We start from the raw sequence: 14,877 nt of genomic DNA on the forward strand, positions 1-14,877 counted from the left end.
TGGGATCCCGGAACAGAGAAAGGGCATTAGGGAAAACTAAGGAATCGGTATAAAGTATGCACTTTAGCTAATAACCATGCCTTGGTTCACGATGGTAGCAAGCGTCCCATACTAACCTAAGATGTCAGTGATGGGGAGGCAGGGTTTGTGTGAACTCTCTGCACTGTTTCCACAATTTTCCTGTAAATCGAAAACTGTTCAAAATGGAGAAAATTTATTTTAAACAATTTAAGCAATACTAGACAATATCCCAAAAAGGTGAAATGACACCTCTATTTTCCAGAAGGACAAAAAGTAGAAGACTTGAGGGCAAGTTGTCATCACATCAAAATTTTATCCCAAGGCTCATCTAAACATCTCTGTCCTTCTTGAAAGTGAGGACACGGAAGGACTACTCAAACTGTTGTTGAGAGAGTTAACAGTAAGCACCAGAACAAAATTTTTTTTTTAAATCAAGGGATAATGGGGTATGTTGTTTGCTTACTGAAGTAACTAATATGTCTTTTGTTCCACAGACTTTGATACTGGCCAAACACCAAAAAAAATAAACCACTGGACGTAAAGGGCTTTGTTAAATATAGTGTAAAATATTGATCCAGGGACTTCCCTGGTGGCGGAGAGGTTAAGAATCCACCTGCCAAGGCAGGGGACACGGGTTCGAGCCCTGGTCCGGGAAGATCCCCCATGCCAAGGAGCAACTAAGCCCGTGCGCCACAACTACTGAAGCCCGTGCTCTAGAGCCCGCAAGCCACAACTACTGAGCCTGTGAGCCACAACTACTGAAGCCTGCGTGCCTTGAGCCCACGCTCCACAACAAGAGAAGCCACCGCAATAAGAAGCCCACGCACGGCAACGAAGAGTAGCCCCCGCTCGCCACAACTAGAGAAAGCCCGTGCGCAGCAACGAAGGCCCAACACAGTCAAAAATAAATAAATAAAATAAATAAATTTTTTAAAAAAATAAAATATTGATCCAAAAGTAAAATAATAGAAAATTTTTAAAAATATTGATCCAGTGTCCAGGCTCTGATGACATCATAGCTAAAGGGACACAGCCCTCAGAAGGAGGTCCAGAATCCAGGAGAATGTTTTTAATGAGCTTCCCCAAAAAAGACTCCAAAAGTGATGTGAAAAGGTTTTGCAAATAAAAAGTACAGACTAGGAGAAGCCTTTGAGGAGGAGGCGTGTACAGAGAAGCAAGAAGGCACCAGAGTAACCAACGTGGTAATATCGTTGGAGATTTAAGTAGCAAAGACAAAAAGGCTGGAGACACCGAGGAGGAAGGGGCTTGGGCGTGGGTAGCACACCACGATGACGAGCTCTGTTATCCAAGCACAGAGCGGTCCAGCTCCCTCATTCCACCCGCCCGCCGCGTGACTGTCTTCTCCTCTGTCTCTGTGAATCCATAACAAGATTTTTTAAACCTACTAATTTCATCATTTCTGGCTCTAGTTACAACACCGTCTTCTAGAAGACCTGATCTTGATTTTCAAGAAAACGACAGATACATACTGCATTCTACTGAGGTTCCCTTACTGCCTCCCAAGGAGAGAGACTACGGGCCTCCCAAGAGAAGAATCAAACATGAGAATAACTTATTCAGAAGTGGGTGGGATCGTTCCAAAATTCACCATCAGTAAAAGTTTTCTTCCTATTTTTACTAAATAACTGAAAGGGAGGAAAAAAAGAAAGTTCCACGATTCAGTGATTCCCAAGATTTGGCAAACTAAAACCTGCATTTCTTTTCCACCTAAAGAAGTCCTATTAACATTTGTGGTAAACATGAAATACTTCTATTTGAAAGCAGTTTCAGGATTTACTCAGGTTCACAATACCAATTTTTGCCTTGCAATTGAACATAGGTGGTACATCAACCCTGAGAAAAAATGGACCTGAACTAGCAAAACAGTAACAACAAGCAAACAACAACAGGTGAGAATGAATAAGATGCAGTTGGGGAGGACTACAGAGCCGGGAAAAAGCAAACACACACACACATACACACACACACACACACACACACTCGTTCACTCAACACTGACAGCAGTTCTTTTTTTAGCAAATACCCAAATCCCTACACAGCTAAGAAACACCTCACTGGGGCAAATTAAAACCCACCTAAAAGTAAGCAACCAGCTTCCAAGATCTGGGACCTCTGCTCTGTGCACGGCTAGAGCCCCTGGGTTTCCCTCTCTGGCCAGTGGTGGTGGTCATGCCTCACCACGTGCTGGGGGCAGGAGCTGGCACAGGGCAGAAAGGTCACTGGAGCTGGAACAGGTATGACAGGTTTCCACAGGAACCACCACTGAAACAAGTCACCTAGAGTGAGTCACATCCCGGGACCATTCCTCCAGGTCTGGACTTTTAATAGTTCACGTTTCCTAACGTTTGCAGGAGTGAACCAGCTGGCCCAGGCCTGGAGCAGGGGTGGTAGGAGAGGGCAGGCCCCCTGAGGCCCCCTGTGGCTGTCTTCCTGGACTCAATGCCACCGTTCCCAAGAATGATGAATGACTTCTTTAAGCCCGGGTCAGATCAACCAGAGACTTTTTAAGACCTGAAGAGTTCTCACCATGTTGTCAAGTGCTTGATGCCATGGGGGGCGGGGGGAGTTTAACCAGGCCAAAGACAGAAACTTCTTTGAGAAAACTGAGCACAGTGACTTGCAAGCTCTAAACAAAAGCCTTAGATTATTCATATTAGCCTGAATAACCCGAATACCATGGGCCAGGTTACAGATGTCTCAGTGGAGGAAAGCAAAGGGCGATTCCTTCCCAGGCATGCTAAATTTGTTTGGAATCAGGGCAAACTGACTGTCCTCTAGCCAGCCTCTTCCACTCCCCCCAACCTCGTCCTAATCCTCATTGTTAAACTTCATTAGCAGGATTTAAGATGTCTACCACCCTTTATTGGGAAGAGACTGCTCTCTGCATTGCCTTATACAAAATAGGGCCTCCATAAATGTTTGTTCTAAAGGTCTGTCACATGATATCTGATCCCTCAAGGACCTCTTATCCTGCTTTCATCGCTAGCCAGGTGGGTGTGAAAATGAAGTGCCTTCTCTTTGGAGGTGGAGGGTCCTTCCAGATAGCTCAAGGCTGGGTGATGGATAATGCGCAAAGGAAAACAACACCTTAACTTGGAACCAGAAATCTGCATCTGATGGGGCCCTCACTGGGAGCACCTGCTTTCCAAACAGAGGGGAGGGGCTGCAGGGAACCTGTGGGAGAGAAACTCTGAGCTTACACGTTCGCAGGAGCCTTGGGCTGAATCGCAGGAGCCTTGGGCTGAATTTTGAAACACTCTTTTCATCTCGCACTTAGTACATTTCAAGTTTGGTTTCTGAGTGAATGAGAATAAATAAGGAACTAAAAATCATCCAACGACTAGGAGAACAAGGAGAACAGCATTGTTTAAATCCAGAGTGCTCAGAGGTGCACACCACTGCAGCCCGGAGACCTGGTCCCTCAAACGTAGGTGATCCCGGCCAAATTGTGAACCCAAAGAAAAGTTGGAAAGTGACTATAAGAGAATCACCTGGAATAATGGAGATTTTGTAAACCCCAGAGCTTTGCCTTCTAGAGAGATGCTAGAGCACAGTGGTCAGAGCAGCTGGCAGACGGCCTGGGTTCAAGTCCAGCCCTGCAGCTCTGGGGCAGTGGGTGGTGACACGTCACCTTGTCACTCTGTGCCACAGCGCAACCCTCACCCCTACCCCCCGTCTATAAAGTGAGAGCAATGATGGTAGCTGCCCCATACGCTTGGTGGGAGGACTGATTACATTAATATATACCAAGCATTTAGAAACATGCCTGGTATTATATGTGTTAGGCATTATATGTGCCCCCGCTCGCCGCAACTAGAGAAAGCCCGTGCACAGCAACGAACACCCAACGCAGCCAAAAACAAATAAATAAATTTATTTATTTTAAAAAATACATATGGATCCCATGTGATTCAGCTATAAAGTTTTGTGTTTTGCTTTAACTTTTTAAATTTTTTATTAAAATAAAAACGTGGAGGCCTGAAAAATCTTCTTGCTTTTACATCTTGGTTATGATAAATGGCAAATCAGAAATTGGTTTTGAAAACACAGAAGAAAATTTTAACAATTTTAACAAATCATGGAGGAAAATATATTAATAAAGTTTACTTATATAGTTGAAATTTGAACAGAACACTGAGGTGAGGGGAGTTCATTCCAGATAAAATTCTGGGAACTTTCAGATTCCTATGGCTGTTTTCTTCTCAGAGAAGAATTTAATTAGCACCTGAAGACCAGAAGAATCTAGTAAGAAAATATAATTCAACTAAAATACAGGAGACTTGTAGCACAGGGAACTATACTCAATACCCTATGATAAAACATAGTGGAAAAGAATATGAAAAAATAATGTATATATATTTATAGCTGAATCACTTTGTTGTACAGCAGAAATTAACACAATACTGTAAAACAACTATGCTTCATAAAAAAAAGAAAGAAAGAAAAAATACAATACAGGAGACTCAAGTCTCAGTACTGGCTTCATCACCAACCTGATGCCTTAGACAAATTATCTTCTGTTTTGTGCCCCAATTTCTTCATGTATCAAATGGGGATAAAACACATATGGCAAAGTAACTCTGAGAATTAAAACATGGTTTTAATAATTAAAGTTTTAAGTGACCGTAAGATGTGTTGTTTTTCTCCATTAATAAAAGAGATTCAGTCACTCTCTTTAAAGCTATTTGTAGAAAAAAATCATGATTTTATAAAAATTCAAGCAAAAGAGAACTTTTAAAGTGAAATATAACTGTCCCACCCTCTCCACTCCTCACCTGCAATAACTTTTAATAATATTCTGCCATCCTGAAATCTCTTTTTAAAAAAACACGTAGCAAATCCACTGCTTATCTTATAAAGTTAAAAATCCAAGCTACCCAGTTCTCTCAGGGTTACTTGAGATGTTGCCTCCCGGGCTTGAAGTCCTAAAAAGTTCCGCTGAAGAAAACATAACTCAAAAAAAAAAAAAAAAAAAAAAAATCCAAGCTACTATATGATTATTTTGGCCCATTTCTGTCTACTATTCTCCTGCCTTAGGGGCAACTACTTCAGATAGCTTATTTATTTATTTAACTTAGGACAAGTTAAGGCAGAAGCCAGATGCTTTTCACGTGATCTCTTTCAAGCTTCAACTTAGCTGCATTTCTCTGTGTGATGTTATCTCTTCTATAGGTTCCTAGAGCACCAAAGACTATTTTTGTATTTGTCTGTATATGTGAGAGCTGCTAATTGAAGTATCTGAGCAGATACTTTATTTTTTAGAATTTTATTTTATTTCTTTTTATACAGCAGGCTCTTCTTAGTTATCTATTGTATACATATTAGTGTATACATGTCCATCCCAATCTCCCAGTTCATCCCACCACCCCCCGCTCCCCTTTCCCTGAGCAGATACTTTAGGCAGGACAGTCATGTAACGTTTTTTCAGAAACCCTTACGTTATTGGAGAATAAAGATGTTTTCCTAAGAATCGGAGGCACTGTCGCTGATACTCTAACAATTTCTGGGCAGTGGCCTGAAGGAAAGACAGCAGCTGTGGTGTGAGTAGACTCTGCCCTCGTGGCCGGTATGGTGCGTGGCAGGCTCAGCCCCAGACCCAGCCGCCGCTGGCAACAGCTTACGCACTCTCCCCAAGCTGTGATGCCCCACGCGCTAGCTCACGGGCAAGGCCACCACCCACCATTCTGTGATCACACTGCCTCGTCATATGACGTTCTTACACGGCAGGCTGGTTCAGAGGGAGAGGATTCTCCTTCTGTAAATGGGATGTGGGAGACCATTCTCATTGCCTACCTTGCTGAGTACGGGGAGTGTGGGCTGGGCGGTAGTTTTTACTGTGAGCTTTTCTTTGGTAGGGGCTATTCACTTTGAAGTAAGCAACTAAAATCAGCACTGGCTTGAAGTTAGACGTAATTATTTTTGAGTCTAAATCTGTGATATACACACACATATATGCAACACACAAAAGTAATGCCAAAAATCGAATATTCAGTAACATTTACATATCACAAGCTTAACAAAAAGAAATAGAGCATCACAGACCCATTTGAAAACTCCCCATCCCCCAACCCCATTCCCTTCCCTCCCTCCCCAGAGGGAGCTACTAACCTGAATTTGGTAATTATGTACCTTCCCCATCCATGTTTTTACACTTTAACTATTGTTTCTATTCATAAACAAGATGGAGTAATATTTGTTTTTTTTAATTTATATATATCGTACCATAAATACCAAAATGAAACACCTAGTCTCGGTAGTTGTTTTAACAATTATAGATAATATATGTAAAGCATTGAATGTTCATCATATTATATTAAATATTGTTGTCTATAAAGCATCTACTTGAAACTAAACAAACATCTGTCTCAACAGAACTAGGGCCGGGGGCTTCCCTGGTGGCACAGTGGTTGAGAATCTCCCTGCCAATGCAGGGGACACGGGTTCGAGCCCTGGTCCAGGAAGTTCCCACATGGCCGCGGAGCAACTAAGCCCACGCGCCACAACGACTGAAGCCCGCGCGCCTAGAGCCCGTGCTCCGCAACAAGAGAAGCCACCGCAATGAGAAGCCCGCGCACCGCAACAAAGAGCAGCCCCCGCTCGCCGCAACTAGAGAAAGCCCGCGCGCAGCAACGAAGACCCAACGCAGCCAAAAATAAATAGATTAAATAAATAAATTTTTTAAAAAATAGACTTTCCCCCCCCCCCCAAAAAAAAAGAACTAGGGCCGAAGACAGCTGCAGCCACGCTGGCCTCCATGCGCTGCCTCACTGGCCTGTGGCCTCGGCGCTGCTGTTCCCTCTTCCGGGAGGTCTCTCCCCCTCTATTCATTACCCTCCCTCCTTCCATCAGCTCAAAGAGCAGCGCTGTCACTCTCTAACTCCCTACTCTGCCTTATCTCCTATGGCCGGATCATGGCCATCTGTCTGGTTCATGTCTGTTTCCCCATTGGAGGGCAGGTTCCCTATGCACGCCTCCCGTTGGTTCACGCTACATCCCAGCACCCGGAAGGGGCCCAGCACACAGCAGCTGCTCATCTAGTCCGTGCTGATGGCCCGCATCATCTGACAGCCTGCTCGCTGCCCAAGGCCTTCTTAGTTCCACCACGGACAGAGCTGCACAATGACAGACTCTCCCTTCCTAGCAAGTATCCTCCTCATCCTCCTGTGCCTTATACGTCGCAGGTGGTCAGCAAATATCTTATTAATGCGTGTTTTCTTAATCAAAAAGTACTCCTTCCGTTAAATATTATATGAAAAAAGCAAGACAAAAAGCTGTATGTATATTTGATGACAAGAATATCAAAAGGTGCTTCTGAAAAACGCTGTAAGGAAATACACAATACTATATATTTAACATAATAACCAACAAGGACCTACTGTATAGCACAGGGAACTACACTCAGTATTTTATAATAACCTATATGGGAAAAGAATCTGAAAAAGAATATACACACATATTCATGTATATTCATTCTATATATATATTCATATATATAGGTGTGTGTGTATATATCTGAATCACTTTGCTGTACACCTGAAACTAACACAACATTGTAAATCAACTATACTTCAGTAAAAAAATTAATTAAAAACAAAACAAAACAAAACACTATAAGGAAGCCAAACAAACTGGTAGCAGGACTGTAGCTATCTGGGTGTTGTCTCTTGTTCTTTTCTCATAATGTCCTGTGATGTGTCATTATCAATTTTACTTTTTTGGGGGAGGGCAGTAACAAGTTTATATATTTTGATCCAGTAAACCCATGCTAAGGAATTTATTCTAAGGGTTTGCTATTACTTTTAAAATAAGAAAAAACAGGTACCCAAAAGTAAATTCATTGAGTGCTACAATGTAACCAGTACGTTCAAGAAGTAACCGGGAATATAGTGGCTATTTAACTACTGTGTCTGCCCTCAGAGACAGTGCCATCTATTTGGAAGGGGAAGGCAGAACATACCAGAGACAATACAAAGATATTCTGACACCACGTAATCGGCAGCTAAGTGCTGGCGGCTCACATGTATTATAGGAGTGACACGGAGCGGGGATGAGTGTGGGCTGTTGCCATCAGGGCAAGCTCTTTGGCAGAGGGAGCTGTGGAGCTGGGACTTTAGAACTGGGACTGGGGAGAAACAGGGCAGATCTCCGGGCGAGGACTGCCCGCGGTCCTTCAATAGGGAATCATTACGTGCCATGGGGACAGTGACAAATGACCCAACTGAAGCACAGAGGTTGTGGGAGGACTTGGGAAGAGCTGGTTCGGGGCAGGCGGGGGCGGCACACTAGGAGTGTTTAGAGGGAGTGGCGCTGGGCGATGGCAAAGCCACTGGACTCGACTGGACAGGAGCAGGAGACGAGAGTTCAGTCACCCTGCACGTCTGGCCTGACGCAACAATTGGAAGCTCAGAGAACAGAAAGAAAACCTTAAAATCTAGCTTCTGTGTACGTACGAACTCAGAATTGCTCAAGGGGAACAGTTTTCCTCTTTGAATTTACAATCATACAATCGGATTTCACTTTTAAAAATAACCTCTTTCTAGGGACTGCCCCGGCGGTCCAGTGGTTAGAACTCGGCGCTTTCACTGCCAGGGGCCCAGTTCCATCCTTGGTTGGGGAACTAAGATTCCGAAAGCCACACAAGCCGCAAGGCGAGGCCTAAATAAACAAACAGATAGATAAAAACCTCTTTCCATATCACTTATATGTGGAATCTAAAAAATACAACAAACTAGTGAATATAACAAAAAAGAAGCTGACTCACAGATATAGAGAACAAACTAGTGGTCACCAGTGGGGAGAGGGGAAGGATATATCCCTATAGAGGGATAGGGGAATAAGAGGTACCAACTATTAGGTATAAAATAAGCTACAAGGATATATTGTACCACACGGGGAATATAGCCAATATTTTATAACAACTATAAATAGAGTATAACCTTTAAAAATTGTGAATCACTATACTGTACATCTGTAACTTATATAATATTGTACAGCAACCATACTTCCATTTTTCTTAATTAAAATAAAAAAATAAAATAAAATAACCTCTTTTCCCTGGTACCTTTACTCTCAACTTGTAAGTAAAATAGTTGAGATTCATTCAAGCAGAATCTTTATGTATAAATTCACAGCTTTGGTTTCTTACAAACTATTCATTAGAAATTTCCCACGTTTGGGGAAAATTATTTCTTTGCCAAAGTCGAGCCTTATTATTTTTACGTTACTTAGTCATAATCATGTCTACCGAAGTGCTTGTTTTCTTTACAAAATTATAAAATCTTAAAGTCCTTCACTGGATACGGCTAGCTTCCTTTTAGTTAGTAAATGTAAAGTGAAAAATGTATCAAAAGACTACTTGAAGTAGAGTTCACAAAATAGGCACAGAAAATAGAGCACTGTCCGAATACTCTTACTTTATGGAAATATTGTTGCACCAACTATGGTTCCGATAAATTAAAAATTTAGAAATTGGAAATGTAGTATTTGGAAATGTGTGTTGTTAATAGACTTGCTATGTATGGCGGTAGCCACAGTTAGGGAGCACCTGCTAAGTGTCCTACACGCCGAAGGTTGTTAAGTCCCAGCAGGGAGGCATTGTATGAAGATGCAGTGCTAACAGGGCAGGGCAGGCCCATTGTTCAATCCCAGCTGTAACCCAGCTGGGAAACCAGCGCAGGATCAGATAGCCATGGAAATGAGACCGTGCACCATGGCCGGTGGCCGTGAAGCTAGGGAAAGGTCACAGGGAGAAGGGGAGATGGTCTCCTCATGGCACCTTCTAGCTTAGGAGAAACCTCAGAGATGGCTCCAGAGAACACTTCTCTTGGGTTCAAAGAGAAATCCATTTGAGGAAGTAAGTCTATGCCAACCACAGGGAATGAAATGTGGGCCATGTACTGGAGTACGTATCGCGTAATTCAAGAGATGTTAACAGTGGAATAGCTTTTCCTGTTTCCTTCTGTTTTAAATTTAATCACTTTAAATGAAATTATTTTTTGAAAAGATACTAGTTGCACAGAGAACAGAAGTCAAAGGGAAGGGCAAGACACACTGTGAAAAGTTAGTCCCTTTTCCTATCTGATCGGCCCAACTACACAGTTCTTCCCAAAGCAACCTCTTCTGCCTGTGTCTCCAAGGCTGTAAAGGTAAACGTATGAACACATCTTGTGAGTCCTTTGTAAAGTTGAAGAAACTGCCCATGTAAATCCCGTCCCTCTCCTCGCAAGAAGCCTCTCTCTAGGACCCCCTTCTGAAGGCCCCCTCCTCTCTCCTCACCCCTCCTCCCTTCCCCTCTCGCCCCACACCTGCCCCGGAGAGTGTGTCTTACCTGAAGACAAGTGCTCCTGGCTTCTCTCCAGTGCACAGAGTTTAAAACAACGTTGAGGCCACCGAGTTAAATTAACCAAGGCGCCATCATTTGTTGAAGTAAGAAAGGGGTATGGATAAAGTACACAACACATGATAACATACAATCACTAATTTCTCCACAGTTGCTAAGATTTAGGCCAAAATCTGTTTGCTCGGGGAAGAAGAATAAGACTGAAAATTGTAAAGCCTATTAAAAGGCCTGGGAAACCTGAGAAAAGTAACTCTCTTGTTAAGAGACTTCTGAACCCCTTAAGCCATCAAAAAGCAAGTATTTGTTACATTTTCCTTACTCCCTATTATGTATGCATTTTCTGTTGCCATTCACAAACGTCTGTTGGACAACGTTAATCCATACCTATGTTTTAAAATTGCAAAGTATTCACAACTTGCAAACCTCTTGGTGCAGATGGATAATCAGAATCGTCCAGCTCTCTCTCCACCATCTTTCCATGCCGCCATAATGGTGGGCATGAATGCCGCCATAATGGTGGGCATGAATGCCGCCATAATGGTGGGCATGAATGCCGCCATAATGGTGGGCATGAATGCCGCCATAATGGTGGGCATGAATGCCGCCATAATGGTGGGCATGAATGCCGCCATAATGGTGGGCATGAATGCCGCCATAATGGTGGGCATGAATGCCGCCATAATGGTGGGCATGAATGTCCTGGCTGATGCTCTCAAGACCATCAACAATTCCTAAAAGAGAGGCAGATGCCAGGTTCTTATCGGGCTGTGCTCCAAAACCATCGTCTGGTTTCTAACTGTGATGGTGAAACGTGGTTACACTGGCAAATTTGAAATCACTGATGACCACAGAGCTGGGAAAACTGCTGTGATCTTCATGGGCAGGTTACACAAGTATGGCGCGATCAGCCCCAGATTTGATGTGCAGCTCAAAGATCTAGAAAAATGGCAGAACAACCTGCTTCCGTCTTTTCAGTGTGGTTTCACTGTCCTAACAACCTCAGCTGGCATCATGGACCACGAAAACGCCAGACAAACATACACAGGAGGGAAAATCCTGGGATTCCTTTTCTAGGGATGTAACACATATGTGCAAATAAAATGCCTCAATGGAAAACAAACAGAATTGTCCAATGTAAACAACACCTCCCAATTGTACAGCAGGTTGTTCACAGAACAGTCTTTTATACAACAGTTGGCAGGATTCCAGGCACTTAGGCAAAACACCCTGGGGAACATAGAAAATAATATTTGTCCAGGTCATATTCCCCTTGATATTAAAAACCTTCAATATTTCAAAGAAATTACATCTCATCTCTTCTTAATCCAATTTTCCCCCTGAATTCAGTTGTCTTGTTAAACAGTGATGCCTGGTAGATCTTTGTTAGTGTCCTAAGGCTGCACTGCCCAATACGATAGAAACAGTTATATGTGGCTATTTAAATTTAAATTAATTAAAATTTAATACGATTTAGAATTGTGTTCTTCAGTAATGCTGGCCACATTAAAAGTGCCCAGTAGCCATGCGTGGCTGGTGTCTACTGTATGACACAGCACAGATATTCATCGTCATGGAAGGTTCTATTAAACAGCACTACTCAAAAGGCAACTTTTTATTTTTCCTTCTTCTTTTAACCAGGAAGTTACATTTTGGCATAAAGTAAATGAATTTTGAAAAAGCTAGAGGTTACCAGATAGTTTGAAACTGCAGATTCAGTCTCAAAATCTAAACCAAAATAATTCCAAATATCAGTTACCAAAGCAAATGAAAATAAACTAATACAAGACTTCTCCGCCCATTTCTGCTGGCTGAACACCAAGTCATCTTTCAAGATTCAGCTCTGGGACTTCCCTGGTGGTCCAGTGGCTAAGGCTCCACACTCCCAGTGCAGGGGGCCCAGGTTCGACCCTGGTCAGGGAACTAGATCCCACATGCTGCAACTAAAAGATCCCACATGCCGCAACTAAAAGATCCCACATGCCGCAACTAAAGGATCCCACATGCTGCAACTAAGACCCAGCGCAGCCAAATAAATAAATAAATATTTAAAAAAAAAAAAAAAAAAAAAAGATTCAGCTCTCCCGGAAAGGCCTTCCTGGCTCTGCTTAACCCCCATGGGCCACCAGAAAAACGATCACTATCGCGCTCACTGAATTCTGCACGTGGGTCCAGCAAGGCTCCCAAATAAAAATATTTTTTATCTACTTAATTGTCTCTGCCTCTGTCTCTAGATGTTTAAGAGCATGGATCTTAGCCCACTGGTCATTATAACCCCAGTCTGCACATACCTAGTAGGGAACATAATAAAAACTAAACCAAGGCACTGGCTGCAACATGTACTGGGCACCAGTTTGTGCCAGAAACAGGACTAGTGCTAATTTCTGGGGTTGTAGATTGATTACAAGAAGTCAGACCCACCCTCAAGGAGCTCATAACCAGGAAATTATTTTCTTAAAACTGATTTGAAGTGTTATATGGCCTCACTTAGTAGGATTCTGCTCTGCTAGAGGAATAAGGAGCATTCCCAAAATAAAAGAGTTCTTAAAATTAATATGTTCCAAGGTAAGGAAAGTCTGAGAAATTGACACAGCCAAAGGCGACACAACAACTAAATGTAGCATGAGATCCTGGATGCAACCCTGGAACAGTATAAAGACATTGGGTAAAAACTGGGGAAATATGAATCAAGTGTAGACTTTAGTTAGTGATAATGTATCAATATTGGGTCATTCACATAGTTCACGTCACAATATCATGACAAATGTACACGGACGTTATGATGTTAACATGGGTGAAACTGGATATGGGATGTCTAGGAACTCCTTGTATTCCTTTCACAGTATTTCTGTAAATCTAAAACGACTCTTAAATAAAAATTTATTAAAGAAAAACTAATATTTTACCTCTAAAAGAAAAAAAAACATTTCATTCTCATGAGGAAAGATTCTGACCTGAACTGAAGCTAATGTAAAAAATTCATGGAGGGCTTCCCTGGTGGCGCAGTGGTTAAGAATCCGCCTGCCAGTGCAGGCCACACGGGTTCGAGCCCTGGTCCGGGAAGATCCCACATGCCGCGTAGCAACTAAGCCCGTGTGCCACAACTACTGAGCCTGCGCTCTAGAGCCCTTGAGCCACAACCACTGAGCCCACGTGCCACAACTACTGGAGCCCGTGCACCTAGAGCCCGTGCTCCGCAACAAGAGAAGCCACCGCAATGAGAAGCCCGTGCACCGCAACGAAGAGTAGCCCCCGCTCGCCGCAACTAGAGAAAGCCTGCGCGCAGCAACGAAGACCCAATACAGGCAAAAATTTTTTAAAAATAAAATAAATCTAAAAAAATTCACGGAGCTGGAACGTACCTCAAGCCAGGCTCTGCGTCACCAGCTGCTGCACCTCCACATCCTGAAATCCTGAACGTGGACTCGACCTGGCCGTGGTGACACCCTGCAGCCCCTCCAAGGACACCGCCAGCGTTGAGAAAGGTCTCCGCTCTCTGCAGGACCACTATTTTCTTGTTTTTAGTCTTTTCTCTTTTTCAACAATTTGCAAGAGGCTATGAAAAGTTCATCATTTGAAAACATTGGGAGTGTTGCAGTCAGGAGGGATGGGGCAAAATGTCAAGTGCGTGGAATGGGGGAGCCCTTGCGTTTCCCACCCGCAGGTGCAGGCCGATCCCCTGGGGAGCGTGTGAAGAGGCTCCAGCCGGTCTGGGGTGGAGTCCGAGAGTCTCTGCAACAAGCTCGGTGATGCTGCCGCTGCTGCTGCCGCCTCCGGTCCCCAGGCCCCAGGCCGCGCTCAGCTCCTCAAGGACGGAGGTGGGAGCCCTTTAAAGCCCAGGTGGCGCCTTGGTCCGCGGAGCTGCGGTCCCTGCGCACTTTCCATGGCCTCCAGCGGGGACACTGCCAGCTATGCCGCTCTCTCCCAGGGGGACAAACCTGACCTCGACCTGTCCCCGTGGCCACACGCACTCCCGCGCACGTGCACACACATCCACGCGCACGCGCACGCATACGCACGCGCACGCATACGCACACGCACGCATGCGTTTCCTTGGTGCTCCTCCCTCCCTGTGCGCCCGCAGCTCGCATCCGTGTCAGGTACCCGGTGGGAGCGCTGCGAGCAGACGTGCCGTCCAGCGAGACATCCGGCTTATCAAGACAGCGCGCTGAGGAAGGCGGGGGTGGGCAGGGATGCTGGAAGAATGTGTCAAACATGCCCCTTCTGTCTAGGAGACTCAGTCTATACTGGGCGTCCCTGGCACCGTGCATGGGTTGCCAAGAGTTGAGCATCGGCATATCCAGAATTACCCCGCATTGCCTAACATCGTGTGTGTACAGTGACTGTTACATAATATACCACGCACGTCTGTTCTAATTGAATTGAATAAAGATGCAAATACTTTGTTTGCCTGGCAGCTGCCCAATTATTATAGGAAGGGGGAAACGTCCCTTATCAAGTCCCGGGTGGTCAGAGAGGCCCGCAGAGAAGGTGGCCTT

At 44.1% G+C, this 14,877-nt stretch overlaps 1 pseudogene; it reads left to right on the forward strand.

The window, feature by feature from the left end:
• The first annotated feature begins 11,059 nt into the window (after nt 1-11,059).
• On the forward strand, nt 11,060-11,540 carry LOC118883683 (annotated as a pseudogene).
• Nucleotides 11,541-14,877: the final 3,337 nt, after the last annotated feature.

The sequence above is a fragment of the Balaenoptera musculus genome, chromosome 17 (genome assembly GCF_009873245.2).
Source record: "Balaenoptera musculus isolate JJ_BM4_2016_0621 chromosome 17, mBalMus1.pri.v3, whole genome shotgun sequence".
Taxonomy (NCBI): Eukaryota; Metazoa; Chordata; class Mammalia; order Artiodactyla; family Balaenopteridae; genus Balaenoptera; species Balaenoptera musculus.